Source organism: Lepidothrix coronata, unplaced genomic scaffold, assembly GCF_001604755.1.
Source record: "Lepidothrix coronata isolate B3197 unplaced genomic scaffold, Lepidothrix_coronata-1.0 Scaffold387, whole genome shotgun sequence".
NCBI classification, from domain to species: Eukaryota; Metazoa; Chordata; class Aves; order Passeriformes; family Pipridae; genus Lepidothrix; species Lepidothrix coronata.
Genome location: NW_016690567.1, coordinates 107,007 through 124,378, shown reverse-complemented (window position 1 = coordinate 124,378; position 17,372 = coordinate 107,007).

Sequence of the window (17,372 nt, the reverse complement as noted above, 5' to 3'; positions counted from 1 at the left end):
AATGCATACATATCTCTACTCCCCAAATGATCACTCTTAGCCCTTCTTCCATTGAACTTCTAATATTCAAACTTTATGACTGGCTGTCTTACACATCTATTTTTTCTGCTCCTTATGGGTTATCAAGTATAGTCTAGTCAGAGCATTGCAGAAGTATGGAATGCCCCATCCCAATGATGAAGTCTAGATTTTAAAATACTTGTGTTCTCTTTTTGCTTTTAAAGATAGAGAATAGCCTCAGAAAGTAAATAGAGTGACTTTTTAATCAAAGTTTACATATGCTTTTCAACCTGTTTTGAGAAAGTAGCTACAAATATGATTAAGTTTTTTGTATATGTATCTGCTTTGTTGTTGGGTTTTTCCACTCAAAAAATTAAGATGTTAATGAAAAGATTCAGAATTAAATTATTAAATATCATATACCCACTTGAATACACCAAACAACATGTCTGTCAAGGGCATGATGGTCTTCAGTAGCCTGCATTATTCATGATAATTATTATTTCATTCAAAATGATTTAGTAATTACACGTATCTTTGGGTTTCTCTTTCAAAATAGAGGATGCAAGTGTATCAAAGCTCTGTTCTGTACTTGCAGGATATGTGTTTATATGCAATCTCACACGAATATTCCAGGAACATGAGAAATTATTTTTTTCAGAGGCATACTTTTCTTGTAAAGTCTCACATATTCTCCACTACACACATAAATATAAACAGCAGTCACATTACAAATCTATTAATTTTGTGTACCACTGATGCTCTCTCAGAAATATTTGAAGGTCATTAGCATTTGTATTCTTTTGGTTTGAAACCTGCTTTTACTAACACATTTAAAGAATTACAATGCCAAAGATACCTCACTTTGTATGTACAAAGAGGATAATTTCAGTCTAGGCTAAACATGAAACAAAGTTACAGAAACAGTATCTATAATTTTTTCCCTCTCCTTGAGAAAGTCGTATCAAATAAGGTAACAGTTAAAAGAAAATTAGCATTGTCATTAGTAGGAATTGACTTTGTATTAGCTTTAATATTTTAAGGTTTTCAAGTAAGAAACCCCTGTTTTTCCCAGAAGTCCCCCTTTCCATTTAAGCAGTGATAAGCAACCTAGATGAGTATGCATAATTTGTTCTGGGACTTATCAATAATGAGAAGACCAAATCTTCCACAGAAGAATAAAGTAAATTACAATGTGAGTAAATTAAGTGCTAAAAACCCAAATGAAGTGTCAAAATAAACAAATGGATGAATGCATGAATAAATAAATAAATCAATTGCAGAGCACAATAATAGCTTAATTGAATGCGCATTTGAGGCAGGTACTGAAAAACAGACCTTTCACAAAGATACTCTCTAGCCACTGAATTATACAAAAGATGAATATATATTTGTTATTGAGAATACTTTTAGCAAGTCTTTCTGTTATGTAATTGGTATAAATAATTCTAAAATTCTGAAAGATTATTAAATTAGATAGTCCTTATGGGATTGCATGACAGAATAGTGGAAGGCTAGTTCAAGGTGATAAGAATGGTAATATTGGGGAAGAATTTCAGGGATTTTAAGTTTCCTTGGAGAGCTTAGTAAATAGAGTAGCCTTCTAAATAATTGAAAGAGTAAAAGAGGAAGAAAAAAAATCAGCACAGTAAAGGAGATTTATTTGTTCCAGACTAGTTTACTATAATATTTTTCCTGCCATTTTATCTTAAGAGTGGCTTTTGAAGTAAATACGACATTAAAGTGAACTGGATCACTTAGCTTTCTCAGATTCAATGTCAGTCAACACATTCTTCCTCTACTAAAATAGAGTTGCACCTGATTTAAAAGGTAATAATGTTAAAAAGCAATTTTATGCTCAGATAGATCTTTACATAGCAGATTTAAATGCAGTGTTGTGATTGATACAACCATGGGATCAAATCACATTAAGTTCCATGAGCATATATTGGGTGAGACCCTCATCAGATGTGTCAGGGTTCTGCTAAGTTAATGTCAACAGGCAAGTTTATGTTACTCTAATATTTTTATAGCTTTATGCAGTTGATTGATGAGTCAAAGAGTGTGGTACACTGTTGGATCTGTTACTCACGAAGAAAGAATATCCCACTACAGATATGAAGGCTGAGGGCAGCCTTGACAGTAGTAGCCATGAAATTAGGGAAATAAAAATCCTGGAAGAAGTGAGAAAGATCAACACTATAACCACAACCCTGGACTTCAGGAGAGTGGATTTCAGCTTGTGCTTGGAATTTCCATTGGGAAACCGCATTGGAGAGAAAGTTGAGCAAATTCAGCAGAGAGTCAGCATGAATGAACAGTGAACTCTCCACTGACCTCAACCACAAAAAACCCTGAAAATAACCCTGGGCCTTTTGTTCAAGGGGACAAGGGACGTGCTGAGCAAGGACATGGAAAAGATTAAGGAATAGAATGTCTTTCTTGTCTTTGTTCACTGGTAAGGTTCACCCTCAGGTCTCCCTGAGCATAGTAGGAGAGTCTATAAGTAGAATAATGCAATAAATTTATGTAGCCATTGCTATGTTACTTGAATTTCCAGTGGAGTCACAATTCCCTGAGTTTTAATGAAGCCATGACCGAAAATGTACTAAACCTAAAAAAGGTGCTGATAGTACATCATGTCTTGAAAGAATGGCCATCTGTACCTGGAAAAAAAAAATTCTGCCTTGATATAAACCTGATTTCACACATGAATCTTTTCGTGATGGTTCTTCTTTAAAAACATTTAAATCTATCTGCTGAAAGCAACTGGATACTCAGTTACGTGATCTGGAATGGTAATTTATATATTTTTGATGGTAAGTGATATTTACATGTGATTTTCTTAAAGAAGAATAATTAAATATTTTACAGGAAAAATAAATTAATGCTTACCTGTGGAGGCAGTAAGTTTGATTTTGTGCAGTACAGGATGACATGCCATAAAATGGAATAATTGTGAGATTTATAAATGCATTAATTTGGACCTTTCTGAATGCTTCTGTTCCTACTGGCAAAATAAATTAAGTCTACAGAAATAGATTCTGAAGTTCCAGTACAGGATTCAGGCAGATAATGATGAACATTGTAAGAGGTAGAATTTGTTTTTAATCTAAAAAGAATGAGATATATAAAACAGAGTTTAGTCAGAATTTCACATGGAATGACGAGTTGAGCTCAATAATACTTTTGGATGTTCCCAGGTGATTGAGGGATTCTGAATAGCTATTAAAGAAATCTTCACCTCAAAATTTAGTTTCCATTAAAAGTGGGCATTATGTAAATCAGTTTTTCTTTGCTTCTGTGTACAGACTGTAAGTTTTGCTTGTTCTTGACTTAAGGAAGTAAACTATTAATTGAGGATTCTGAGCAGCATGAGCAGGAATAACTTTAGTGTGTTAGTGTGTGGACTCTAGGTGTGTTGGTTTTGGCAATATATCTTTCATTTAAAACAGGAAAATATAAATGTTTACTGAAAAAATTATTTCCCATCATATAGAGATAAAGATAATTTATGCAAACATACACACTGGGATACATTAGGATAGTTGGTAGTCTGAGATCAAGACTAAAAATTAGCTTTCTGGTTTTGTTTAATGAAAAAATAATGAAAAATAAAAACAAAATAGTTTTAAACTTAAAAAAAATAGCTAAAATATACTGAATTATAGTTCTGGATTTTGTCTATAAGCCAGCTTTAAATGGTAAATTGAGACACTGAATAAATCTTAGACAAGATCAGAAAGGAAAAAGTACTTTTATGCATATTAATAAAAAATACAAAAATATTAGTCAAGATTGTTTTGTGAAAGCTAGCTCATACAGACAATGAGAACTTAAAATGGATTATTTCTCTAATAATGCAAAATGGATAAAATCCAAAGTTTATTAGCATATTCTTAGGATGAACAGTATAGCAATAAGTGAAGAATAATGTTTCTACTGTCATCACATTTGGAAATTGTTGTCCTAAGGACTTTTTCAGATATAGACTACATTTAAACCTATTGCTCATATGTCCATTAATAAATCCCTCCTCTGTGACTTCTGGTCCTGTTTTAATTCCATTATAGTTTTGGCCTGTATACACACTGGCAAATTTCAAAATTTAATTATGTCAAATGTGAAGAAAGACCTTCACGTCTTTCACTTTTTTTTTTTTTTTAAATTTAGACATCAGTTAAATTAATTTACCTCTTTCCTTAAGTGATATTAATTCATTTGGCAGCCAATATTTTATCTGTGTAATTAGGATATTTTCCTCCATTGTTTTTTGCATTCACTAATATGGGATTTCATTTTCATTGTACATTGTGTCAATATAGTGATCATATATCTTGAATAATTAAATATTACCAATGAACTTATTATTCATTTTTTTCTAGAACTTTTACAAATACATTGAGCCACACAGTTTCTACATAGCTACAATTATAAATTTCCTCCAGAGTGAAAACTTCACTTTTGTTCTGACCTATTTTCTATCATGTCCTAAGTTATCATCTTTCTACAAGACCTTCTGTTTACCTTATTTTTTTCCTTTAAAAGCCTTTGAAGATGAAGACCATTGTTAGATTTTGGAAATTTGAATGCATTATAACTAGATGACGTGGACCAATATGCTACTTGATTTCTTTAATTTTTGAGGTAAGAATTTCTGACACAAAAGATTTGTAGTCCTTTCCCTCTTTTATATTGCACATAGTAATATGTCTGTGAATTTGATCTTTAATCAAATGCGCAGGTTGACTTGCTGTAGTTTCCCCTTCATTGGTAAAGTCCTTTTTCAAAAATTTGCTACTGAACTCAATAATTTTCACTTTCTACCAATGCTGGTTTAAACAGATAGGATGTTGACATTCATACTGGAGTTCCTTCAGTTACTTTTGAGATCTGTTTATTTGGCTAGATGTCATTTGGCCAAGATATTAATTCTATCAGTTTGTTTTAAAACCAATATCTGATTTGGAATTATCCATCTGGTTCATCCATATAAAGAATTCTTTCAGTATGAAAATATCGCACAGTGGACAATACTGTGAAAAAATAATGTGAACTTTTTGATCTGGACTTATCTTTCTAGGATGTTCCTCTTATCTCTCACTTAACGTCTGCATCCACCCATTGGCAGATTTCCTGATCCTGAAGTGCTTAAGATGTTGTTAGCATTTGTTCCTCCCCTTTTGACAAAATTTTGCTCAAAATATTTCTTGGAATGTCTTACTATGATTCTATATTTAACTTACTAGATGTGTGAGCTGGCACAGACAGGATGCAGGCAAAACCACAAAACCAAAAATGAAACGCAACGAGAAAATTTATTTTCATTACCTCATCAACTGGGAGATCCCCAAAGCAGAACCCAGGCAGAGGCACACAGGTGAGGACACAGGCACAGCAGAGCTCAGTCCTTGCTAGAGAATCACCAAACCTGCAGTTTTCACCTGTGTTTCAGGGATTTGTGCAGGTGTAGTTTACCACTGTGCTTTGAAAATTCCCACAGCAAGGCAGGAGTGTCTCTAAGTCTATCACAGGCCTATGTTATCTAAACATTAGATATAAGGAAGAATTTTACAATGACAGTGGTAACAATAGGTTCCCCAGAGAGGCGGTGGGTGCCCTCTGAAGACATTAAGGTCAGGATGGACTGGACGCTGAGCAACCTGATCTAGTTGTAGATGTCCCTGCTCATTGCAGGGAGTTGGACTAGATGACCTGTAGAGGTCTCTTCCAATACAAATTATTCTATGATTCCATGTTCTACTTATCAATCTGTCTCAGCTGCAATTCAGAGTGGCAGAGACCTCAGACAGAAGTCTCCTCTCTTGGGTTCAATACTCTTGATTTCTCCAATATATAGAAAGAGACCAAATATGCCCAGATGTAGATGAAAAAATAACTCTTTACTGAGAAGAATGCCAATAACAATATTGATAAAACTGGGTTAAATCAACTGATGAGGAGAAACTTCCCAAACCCACCCACTGGACCAAAAGAGGTGTCAGATGTGCACACCTTCAGTACCTGGCCTGGGCGGCCACTCTGCACATTGTTAGCAAAACACACTGCTGATTGAGCCATTAGTGACAATAGTCCAGTCTATAATAGAACCTGGGTAGTCACTACAGGTGGTCCAATGTCTGAGTCACTAATCACTAGCACTTCAGTCCCTTTAAAGAAGCCAAAACAGCAAAAAGCCAAAAAAGCATATTTGGAGGAAAGAGAAATTAAATAAATCTTGGCAATAAATAAATAATGAAATAAGGAGAATGAGAAGTGTCAATTCTTAACAATAAGGCACAGGAACCCCAGAAAGGCCCTGAAAGTAGGATCTGGCATCTATATAGGGATGGGTCTTCTATTAGGGATGTTTTTGACTGTCTGTCTAATATGGCTAGAGTGACTATGAAACACCAGCAGAACCCAAACAAGATGTGAAGCATGAAAGTGAAAATATAAGAATACATGGATGTATAACAAGTCTCTCTTGTTATTTATGGTATTCACTCTTTTCCTGCATTTTTCCGTACTACTTCTATCCCCATCCATCTGCATTCTTTCTTTTCCCCTCCTTTGTTCCTTGCCCTATACATCTCACAATGTATTTGGAATAGTTCCTTAAAGTATCCCATAGTAAGCTTTATGCAGTCCCAAGATTGTCTCTGCTCTATAGCAGAACTCTCTTCCCCCTGCCTCCCACAATAAAATCTATAGTCATTTAGGTAATAAACTGTCTTAATTTACAAGGCATTCTGGAAATATATTTTTTTCTGCTGAATCATATTTGTGGGTTTTACAGCGGGGACAATTGCCTAATTGTACTCCTTTCCTCGTCTTAAGAGTAGACAATGCAGTATTCTATGCTTTTGTTGATTTCCTTACTTAAGTTCCTCCAGCAATTTCACATGCTGCTTGCACCCTACCCTACTGCTTTCTAGCAGAGTTTCACGTCACCGTAAGAACCAGGATCTGCCATACAAAGATTTCATAAAGTTATTTTAAGATGAAATTGTTCATAGTTCCTTGCCTTGATTGACTTTCTATATCAAGCTCCCCTAACTGTTATCCTCGCTGTTCACTCTAATCCCTGATTATGTTTAGTTTAAAGCTTTCCTCACCTTGTTAGCAAAGTTGCCTTTACCTCAATTTGACAAATAAACTTTGTCTCTCACTAAAACTCCTTATTCTTCAAAGAGGGATCCATGATCATAAATGCTTAGTAATACCTGCACCATCATCTGCACTTACAATTTTTAATTTACAGGATGGATCCAGTGCCACCCAGCCTTTTCCCCTCCACCTGTGGAAAAGAGAATACCATCTGTTTTCAGCTCAGCTAGCTCCAAAACTTTCTTTAATGGAGACTGATTCCCTTCTTGGTGCTTAGGATGCTGCATTAATTCTGTAAATTCAGATCTGAAAGTGAAGCCTGTCCCCTGATGCCAGAAGTCACAAGCTTCCAAGCACTTCCATCTTCAGAGTATCATTCCTCCATTTGTTCAAGTATAGCCTCTCACTATCCTTACTTCCTTGCACTGTGCTGTTCAACTTATAATTTTTGTTGAGTCTCCTGAAGACACTGTCAACCTCCTGTTGCTACACAGCCTTCTCAACTCCTCTCATAGCTTGTCCTCTCGTGATTTAGAACCTGGACCATGGGCCAGCTGCTATAGATACTGCCACCATTGTCCCAGCCACAGGGAATTCTGCAGTTTAAGACCTGGGTAATGGCATCTACCCTCTGGAGGCCTGTCTGAGTCAAGGCTGCAATCTCTGAAGAGAGAATGTGGTGTTTGCACTGGCAGATTGTAGCACCTCAAAAGGCAGACGATAAGAAGAAGCTAAGCAAGAAAACAGAATTGTGTGGTTGGAGTCTACAGTGACACCAAAGATAGAAAGCATTCATGTCATATCTGTCTCCAACTTTCATCCTTATTGTACTTCACCTATTTAATTTCCCTTAGAATGCCATCTTTATAAGAAACATGGAATTTCCTTTCTGGAGGTGTACAGTCAGAATGTATCTCACCGAATGTTTCACTTTCTGTAAATGATCTTATTTGCTATATTTTATGAAGTCTTTTATTTCTAAATATAAAGTACTGCAGGGAAAACAAGTGTAATATGTACTTAAAACTTGCATATTTATATTGAAAAATATTACTGAACCAAATGTTTAAAAATATTTGTGTCCAACTTGGCTGTAAATCAACAAATGCATTTTAATGGACCTATATATTAAAAAAAAAAGAACAATTAAGTCCTTTCTTTTAAAATGTTTCTCTTTTGAACTGGCAGTTACTTTTCTGTAACTGAACTTTTAATAGGAAAATTCTCCAGAATGCATCACTGAGCACAGAAAAGTTTAAATTAGCAGAAACAGTTGAGGAGCATTTGTCACGGGGTAACAACCTGAAACTATTAGTTATGTTTTCTTTTTGTCTGTCTCCAATGGGAGGACATGTCAACATACTTCTCATATCACTGAATCTCAACAACATTGGAATTAAATTAAACTGTTCGGTACCTAAGATTATTTACTGTTTAGAAAAGAAAGTTAAACTCCAGTAAAAAGTAAAGGAAGTGAGTACTTGAAACAAAACTGCCTAGACGATCCAGAAATTTAATTGGCAGGAATTTAGCAAAGACATGCATTCTCTCATGGAAACTGGGGCAATAGCAGCACAGCATAAAATATTTCAAGCATTAATTTTAATATTTTTTTACACAGTGAATAAGGGAAACTATCACAGGGTGGGGAAGCACATCACCAAATACACATTTTATTAAAAAAAACCCAAAACCCAAAGAAAACACACAATCCTGTCTACAGATTTATTTGCCTTTAGGGTTTTTTTTTCAAGATTTATGATTGAGTGCTTCTTGGCAAGAGAAATATGAAAATAAACTGACTTTGAAATGTTATTTTGCTGCTTTGATATCATAACTGTCATCTTTTAATTTATCGATATGAAACATTATAATAAATATTAGATATGCAGAATTCAAATCTAATACATTTTGTAGTCAAATGACAGGTATCCCGGAGGCAAAATGCTTATCATGCATACACTGTAAAATACGTGTTTGCTTTAGTCTTTTGGGATTCCTCAGTATACAAACCAGATCTCAGCTGAAAAATGTAATAGGAATTTCATTTCATAGCTGTCACCAGGGAGTAAAAAAAAATACAGCTGACTGAATAATATTTACATGGAGTTTTCTTTTTGTATGTTTCAAGTCTTTGAACTTATCAAGTGCAAGCTTAATCAAGGACTTAAAAAGTGTTTGTTAAGACATGTCCAGATGCTATTGCATTTGACAAGACGGTTACAAAGAGAAACTTAAGTATATTACATTTAAGACTTCTAGCTGGGATTAAAAATGAAGAGTCTTCAAATAAATGTAGATGATCATAGTGAAAAATTAATTTACAAGATTTCTAAGCTCTTTGACTAGTCATATATCAGGATTGCTTTGAAATGTTTAGTATTTTTAATTACATGTGTCAGGTGCTCTGCATTTCAGAAATAAGCATTCTAGCTTTCTAGTTGAGGTTTTATATCCACAGTGCAGACGATACTGACTTTTTTAAATGTGCAAGGGAATTCAACAGGAGGGGAGACTCATACTGTTGTCAATAAACAAGTCCATATGAATAAACACTGTCAAATTTGGGAGGAAATGTTTAAATGGAGAAAGACTAGAATATTGCATAGGAAGCAAACTGACCTTGAGGATACTGAAGTATGGTAACATGCAGGAGTACAATGGCAAGGACAAATATCAAATTAACTTCAGCTATAAGATGACAACTTATCTCTGGTGGCAAATAATAAAGAGAATATGTAGGCCACAATATTAACAGCAATAGAAAGCAGATTTGGAAAGAAACATGACTGTCAAAAGATTCAGCCGAAGTATATCCAATAGACAAACTGAAATTGTGCTTTCTCAATCATAGTGAGACTTTCTTTCCATAAACAACTGTGATCATGTAAGTGCAGCAAAAGTTATCAGGAATTAAGCAGATACAAATACAGAGAAGGAGAAGAATGAGGATTCACATAAATTCAAGAAAACTAAAGAAATTTAATATTCTTTATCCTAAAGCTGGAGGAGAATATGGATAAAGGCAAAGTTCTATCCAAAATATATTCTTTGCTTTAAATGCTGACAGGATAAAGTCTTACCTAAATATCTAACTGATGTTTCTAATAGCATTCATTTATTTTATAGTTCATGTTCTCTTTTGTTATAAAGTCAACTTGTAAAGCCATATGCATACATTTTCTAACATACGCTATTTGCATGTGACCTTCAAAAGCATTAAAACTAAACATGTTTCATTTGCATATACCAAATTGCATTGTTTCTCTCCACGGACTTTGGTTTCTTGGAAACTAAATGGGCTAATCCTAAGGGGATAATCCTCCACGGAGGAATCTCATAGCAAAGTACAGGAACCTCTTATATAACCTCTTTCTCTGCTTGGTCTGACTACAACACTCTTTCCAGAATTTTCTGGAGAAAACATGTATGTATTTCGTATCAAAAGTCTTGTGGAGAAAGGAGAAAGGAGAAATAGGATAAGATCATGAAGACCTCTCTCTGTAGACTTCTAAATTACAAGGATTTGGTGGAGATTCCACATAAAGAGACAATGCGCTTAATGGCCTTTAGGTCATTGGTCCATAACGTGAACCTACAAAGACAGAAATAATCAACAGCCTTAGGATTTACATGTTGGATCATTTTGTTTTGTTTGATTGTTTGCTTTTTTTTTAATTTTCAGCTACATATTCTTATCACTAAGATATGATTCGGTGACATTCCCAGCTGCATATTAGCTTCAAGAGTAGCCTCTCTTCCTCCAGTTGAAGATCACTCTATAACCAATAAATTTAATTACTCTCTTGGGATGTCACTGCAACTCTCCACTTGTACATTCACACAGTACACATACAATCATGTACAAGCATGCACAGAAGGAAACAAAACCTCTAACTTTCAGGTCATAGGCCAGCTACTGATAAGGGAAAAAATAAAGAAATATTTCTCTCTGTATAGCAGATCAGAAGTTTGCTTCAGAAGCTTTTGGCTATGAAGTTTATGAAGTTGCTCCTGTCAGGGTTAGGACAGTGGACCCAGATGCTCTGATCCAGTATGGCAATACCTGAATTCTAATGCTATCCTGCTTGAGGCAAACCACGCAATACAATCTGAGGTAGAATCCCTTTGTGCAACTACCCTTGAATTAGGAGGACAGCAGTATGGCAAGCAATCTGTTATAAGCCTTTAGCTAACAGTCAGAGTTATTTGATTGACACTTAGTAAATAAAAGAGTGACTTTCCTTAATTTTTTTAATTAGCATATTTCTCAGAAGCTTCTTACGGTGAAACAAGTTGGCTATTCAAAAGAATTCATACATTTCATAATGACTTAACTTTTTCTTAAGTTTTAGAACATCTTGATATTGGCAGATTTTTTAAGTTATTGTTTATATTGGTTTTGTTATATGTGTGAAATCTCCAGCAAAAACATGGCTTTTGTTTTCTCTGGAAAATGTAGGATGACAGCTGAAGTTCATGCTTCTGATAACTTCAGATATTATTTGTTTTCAACTATGTATTAATCTGAGGAGAGATAACTTTATAAATCACATAAGCACTTTTTCTTCATCATGCTTTGGAACCCTTATTCTGCTTTGTCATGAAACAACTGTTAAAAAAATGAAGAAAATGTTGGTTGCCCAAATACTTACCATATATAGCTTGAGATCTAAAAGGCAAGGCAATTCATTTTATGTAATCCATCCAAGACTGTGAATTATACTTGATGCACTTGATGTAGTGCTACGTAGGCAAGATACCTACAATGAATCACTGTATAGAAAATGCTCATCACTAATCCTCTGGAAAGTTCCAGTTATTCAACTTTTGTAAATTGTGGTTATTATCTAAATATTTGTAAGAAAAGAACTATGAATTGCATAACCAGCTTTGCAGGCTACACATATACCAGATAGTACCTTCCCACAAAAGTGTTCTCATGAAATTCAGTGAGACTGTAACTTAGTATTCAAACAAACAGTGAAAGAGATTTTATTTCAAAATTGCTTTGAAATTACATCTCCTTTTGTCAAAGAAGAAAATTTCCTGAATGGTTTAGTGAACACTGAAAGTTAAGAAAGGTTTAAAAACCATTCTGTTAATAGAATCTTCAAATAAAACCCAATAAGCAATATGTAAAATATTACCTGTGCCACTTGCATAATAACCTTTTCATGTATCCATTTCCTAGAGCAATTATACATTAAATATTCTCACTCAAGCTTTTCAATACATGAAATAAATGAGAGTTATTCTTATCTACGTTTTTACTTCTGTGATATATAGGCAGACAGAAGAAAAAAAAGGTATATTTCACGCTATATCATCTTAATAAGTTGTATTGTTTTCATACAAAGTAGAGTATTTCTCTAAGATATTTTGGACTTTCATTACTCTCAATAACAAAATAAAATGAAAATGAGTAGGAAAACCTTTAAAATACTTATCTAAACAACGGCAGATAGATTAGATGAATAATGTCCATAAACTTCCCATAATGGAATTTTTCACTAACTGAAGAGAAGACTGTGGGGATTTTGTACTATATCTTCATATTTCCTGACTTTTTTTTTCTCCTAATGAAAAATGATCCTTCTGATGTACTGGTAAGTAGGTTGTATTTGTATTCATGCAGTAAATGTTGACAGACAAGATTTCTTGGATTTGCTGGAATTCTAATAAATGTAAGCATTTATTTTTTCAGTGTTGTTTCACTTGATAAGAAGGAAAAGATTACCATGGTGCTGAATGAAATGACAGGAAAATGGGCTTTTCTGATTATTGTACTTTTTTTTCTCTGTCATATGTAATTATACGGTAGAAGTTTGTTGAAATGCTTCGGAGAAATTGATTGTATTTTGCTGACTGTATTTTGCTTTCAAAGGTATGATGGTTTACACATTTCTCATCTATTTCTGAGGCTATTTTACATTAAAATTTCTCCACTTTGATTGAAGGCATTCTTGTCTTGTGGAATGGGATTACTCCAATATATAGTCCATTACAATGTAGATATTGTAATTTAAAACAACCAAGTGGAGTAGAAGACCAGCTTAGTTGAATTGGGAACTCCTAGAACCCAGGAGGAAAAAGAATTTGTATGATCTATGAAAGAAAGGTCAGTCTTCACAGGAAGATTATGGAGCTTTATTTTGCATATGGAGGGAGAAGATATGAAAAGTCAACCCTCAACTAAAGCTGAAACTGACCACTGTTGTGTCAGACACTGAGTCTTTTTAAGTATTTTAATAGCAGGAAGTAGTCCAAAGAAAACATTTAACTGTTATTTGTTGAAGATGGTCACCTGATTAATAGAGATAAAGAAAAAGCAGATGCATTCAAAGATTTTTTTGTGGGTTTTTTTGTTTGTTTGTTTGTTGTTTTTGTTTTGGAGGTTTTTTGGTTTTTTTGTTTGTTTGTTTGTCTGTGGGTTTTTGTTCTTTTTGTTTGGTTTGGTTTGGTTTTTTGGTTTTTTTTTCTCCCTCTGCTTTTCATCATACTGATAGACCTTGGGCTACCTGGTCCTAAGAATAAGGTGGGGACAATGAATTTTCTTTTGTGGATGCTAAAGATGTAAGGGTTCAGCTATATCAGTTCAATGGTCACAAGTCCATGGGGCCCAGTGGTATTCATTCCAGAGTACGTAAGGTCTTAGTGGATGTTATGGCAGGACCAAAAAAGATCTTGGGACATCATCTACCAAAGGTCTTGGGAATCTGGCAAAGTGTCCACTGACTGGAAGCTAGCCTGCAGTATTTCAGTTTATAACAACATGAGGGAAGACCCAGAAAAATACAGACTTGTGAGCCTAATTATTTCCTGGACAAATTATGGAGGAGATCACATTGGATGCTATTGAAAGACATTGAAAGAATCCAGCACAGTCAATAAGAGTTCAGAAAGAGAAAGTTTTGTTTAAATAATTTGATATAATTCTATGCTAAGCTAACCCAACCAGAGGACGATGGGAAGGCTGTGGATGTAGTTTTTCTGGATTTTAGTAAGATTTTTGATACTGTCTATCACAGCATCCTTAAGTGCTATCAATACTCTGTATCTTAATTTTCTTTTTTGCCAGTCGTCCTTCTTCTGCATTCGGCAAGAGGACTGTATACGTGCAGTCCCTTTTGGTTTTTTTATTCTTCATCTTACAGCCTTTGTTACTTAGATACTTCCTCTGTGCAACTAAACACATTGTTCTGTGCCTCTTTGTGGTCATATTGCTCACATCTGTAAATGTCTTAAACATTGCACCTGGCTATTCCATCACAGTGTTAACAAAATACTTACATGCTGTTGACACCATGCAACTTCTCTGGCATGGTCCTGCTGTGGAGAAACCTTCACACTGAAGAAAAAGTATTGAGTACTTTGAGAGATTTTTATCTGCCAATTCCTGAGTGTCTAAAATTATAAAACTGATCTGAACATATTTTACCATTTTGCCAACCAACATCCATACTATGATTTAGATGTTCAGGCTTGGGCTTTACAACGTCTGAGTTGGGCTTCCCTTTTAATGGACAGACGGTAATAAACATTTCATCTTATTCTAAAGAACACTCTCAAAATAGGGCAGGTACATTGTTCCTTGGAAGTGTGTCTGTTTCTTAATCTTTACAAAAGAAACAACCCAAAATAGTTAACTGAGAAGTAGGTATCCACATTACAGACATCTCAATTTAGATCTCCCTTAGAGAACAGAATGGCAGACACTCAGCAATTCTGCCTATTCTAACTCTCTGAGTGAACAATAACCGGTCTGTAAGGGTGTCCTACTGCTATCATAGCTTTTAAAATGGCCTCTTTTATCAGGACGCCTCTTTATTTCCAGGGCAGATATGTTAAAGGAAGGGAGGAAGATGAAACCATGTTTCCAGTGAAAGATCATTAAATGTCTAACTTCTGATATAATTGAAAGATTTTATTATGATTATTATTATTATTGTTGTTGTTATGCTTGTGCTGCTAACTTAAAAAAATATATTGAATTATAATTGCTTCCAGGACAAATAAAACTGAAGTTAAGGCATACTAAAATATCTATATTGTATAGCACTTAAATCTGCTCTGAACCTAATGCTATCCTGCAAACCCTGCTTTTGTGTGTTCAGTCTGAAATAATAGAGAGGTCTTTGTCTCTATCCAACAGTGGTATATTTTTCTAATGTGAAATTGCAGATGTATGTTGCATGTCAGTAAGAATGGTGTGGGGACACAATAATTGCTTCAGGGTACTTTAAAAAATATATTTGGAAGCCTGTATAGGGTGGCATTGATGATGTATTTGATGCAGCTTTCTGAAGAAGGTTTTTGACTCTACTGTCTCCTAAATTATACCCAAATACTGGCTTTTAAGAGTTATTTGGAACAGAAAGAAACAGAAACAGAGAGTAAGCTTACGATGATGTAACATACGATGATCAGAATCCAGTGGAACTTCCCTGGCTTTCTTTTATTTAGTCCCATGGATGCCTTGAAATAAAGTCTACCAGCTTCAAACTTTGTTTCCCACTTTAGTGTTTTCGTGCTACTTATGACTTCTCTAAGCAATGCACAATGATCCTGATTCATCACACCTCTTTTTGACATTTAACTGAAGTATAGAAATGAGCAATACTATTGCTGATGGCTCTGGATACTGTAGGATATTCAGGGAGTTATTCAGCTAATCTTCAGTGTCTGTTCTTCTCCACTGATTCCTGAGAGAGCTTATGGCTGCTATTCTTTTAACTCATCTACTTTCAATTTAGGTATGAAGAATCTTGGTAATTCTCAGAGAAAATTTAGTTTACTATTACACCAATATTGGTTTGGACACTCTGTATCACTCTTCTTTTACCCATTCTCACTCAATTGATTTAACCATCTCCAAATTTTAACTGAAGGAACATAATAAGATGTTAGCTCTTAGTGGTATGTTAGACCTATAATTCAGCAGAACACATATCATATGAATCTTTCACTACAAATGTTGTAGTATGTTATGCAAACTGAATGCAAAGGCTCCCTTGCCATTCTGATACCAAAGATGAATCACAAAACACCTCTGACCTAGTATTGTACTAAATTATGTATTATTGGGAGAGAAAATGTCTCACAGGGGTTGAGAGCCTGAAGGACAATATAGAAAACACAAAATATTCCAGAGAATTCTCTTGTCTGTATCTAATTCTGCCTCTGACTGCTTCTAGCAGGGGTCTTAAAAGTTTATCGTTTCATTCGTCGTCTTTCAGTACACTACTAAGGGGAAGTGATAACATACAGAAAGAATCTTAAGTGGTCCCTACATCTTCTCCAGGTATCTCTCAAAGGGAAACAAAAGCTGGTGCAACAATTTTATTTCATTTACTTGATTTTATTTTCATTCTTTGTAAAAACCCACACATAATTTTGGACATGAGCTTAGTCTCTTGTGGCTCTTTCTGTGCTTGCAGATCATTAAGTTCTTCCCATGCTCCTACCTGCAGAACTAAATTTTGGAATAGGAGGATGTGAGATAAAGTAAGCATAATATGGCTATCATTCGAGTCTAAAATAAATAAGCAAACAGACTTGATAAAATAATCAGCATTTCCAACTCTCTCTAAGACAACTCCATTTCATTAGGCTTCCACAGGTGCCAAACTAGCTACATTATTGACAGGTGTTTTTATCTTTACTTGACATACACTCTCCAATGATAATGAAACACTGAATTTAATCAAATACCTAATAAAACCTTGATCTTTCACTTGACTTGTAGTCTTATGCCTTTTGTCTATATCAAAGGGATTATGGATTTCTGTGGGTTTCAGTTTTGGTCTTTTATTGTTTTCGCTTGGAGTTCTTATTTATTTGTTTGTTTGTTTGTTTATTTGAACTGGAATGGAAATTCTGTATACTTTTTTCATTGTATTCCTAGCAAAGTAATCTCCTTGTGCAGCAAGCCTAAACAAAATTCAGTTAAATACAACCCTTTTTGTCAAAAAACAAAGGTATAAGCAGTGAAGTAGCTAATCAAATTTTCAAATATTTATGCTGTGTTCAGCTTTAAATGAAAGTTTATACTTTGAGATATTTTATTAGCAATGAAGTTAAACATTTGATTTACAATAACTTATGGATCAAACTAAATCCAAACATAACATTTCACCGACATTCACAGGGAAATCATAGTCAAACAGAAAAACCTGTTAGCAGTTACTCTAGGTATTGACTGTGTTAATGGCCAGTCTTCGCAAGCGAAGATTTGGGAAAGGTCATTAACCCTTCGAGCC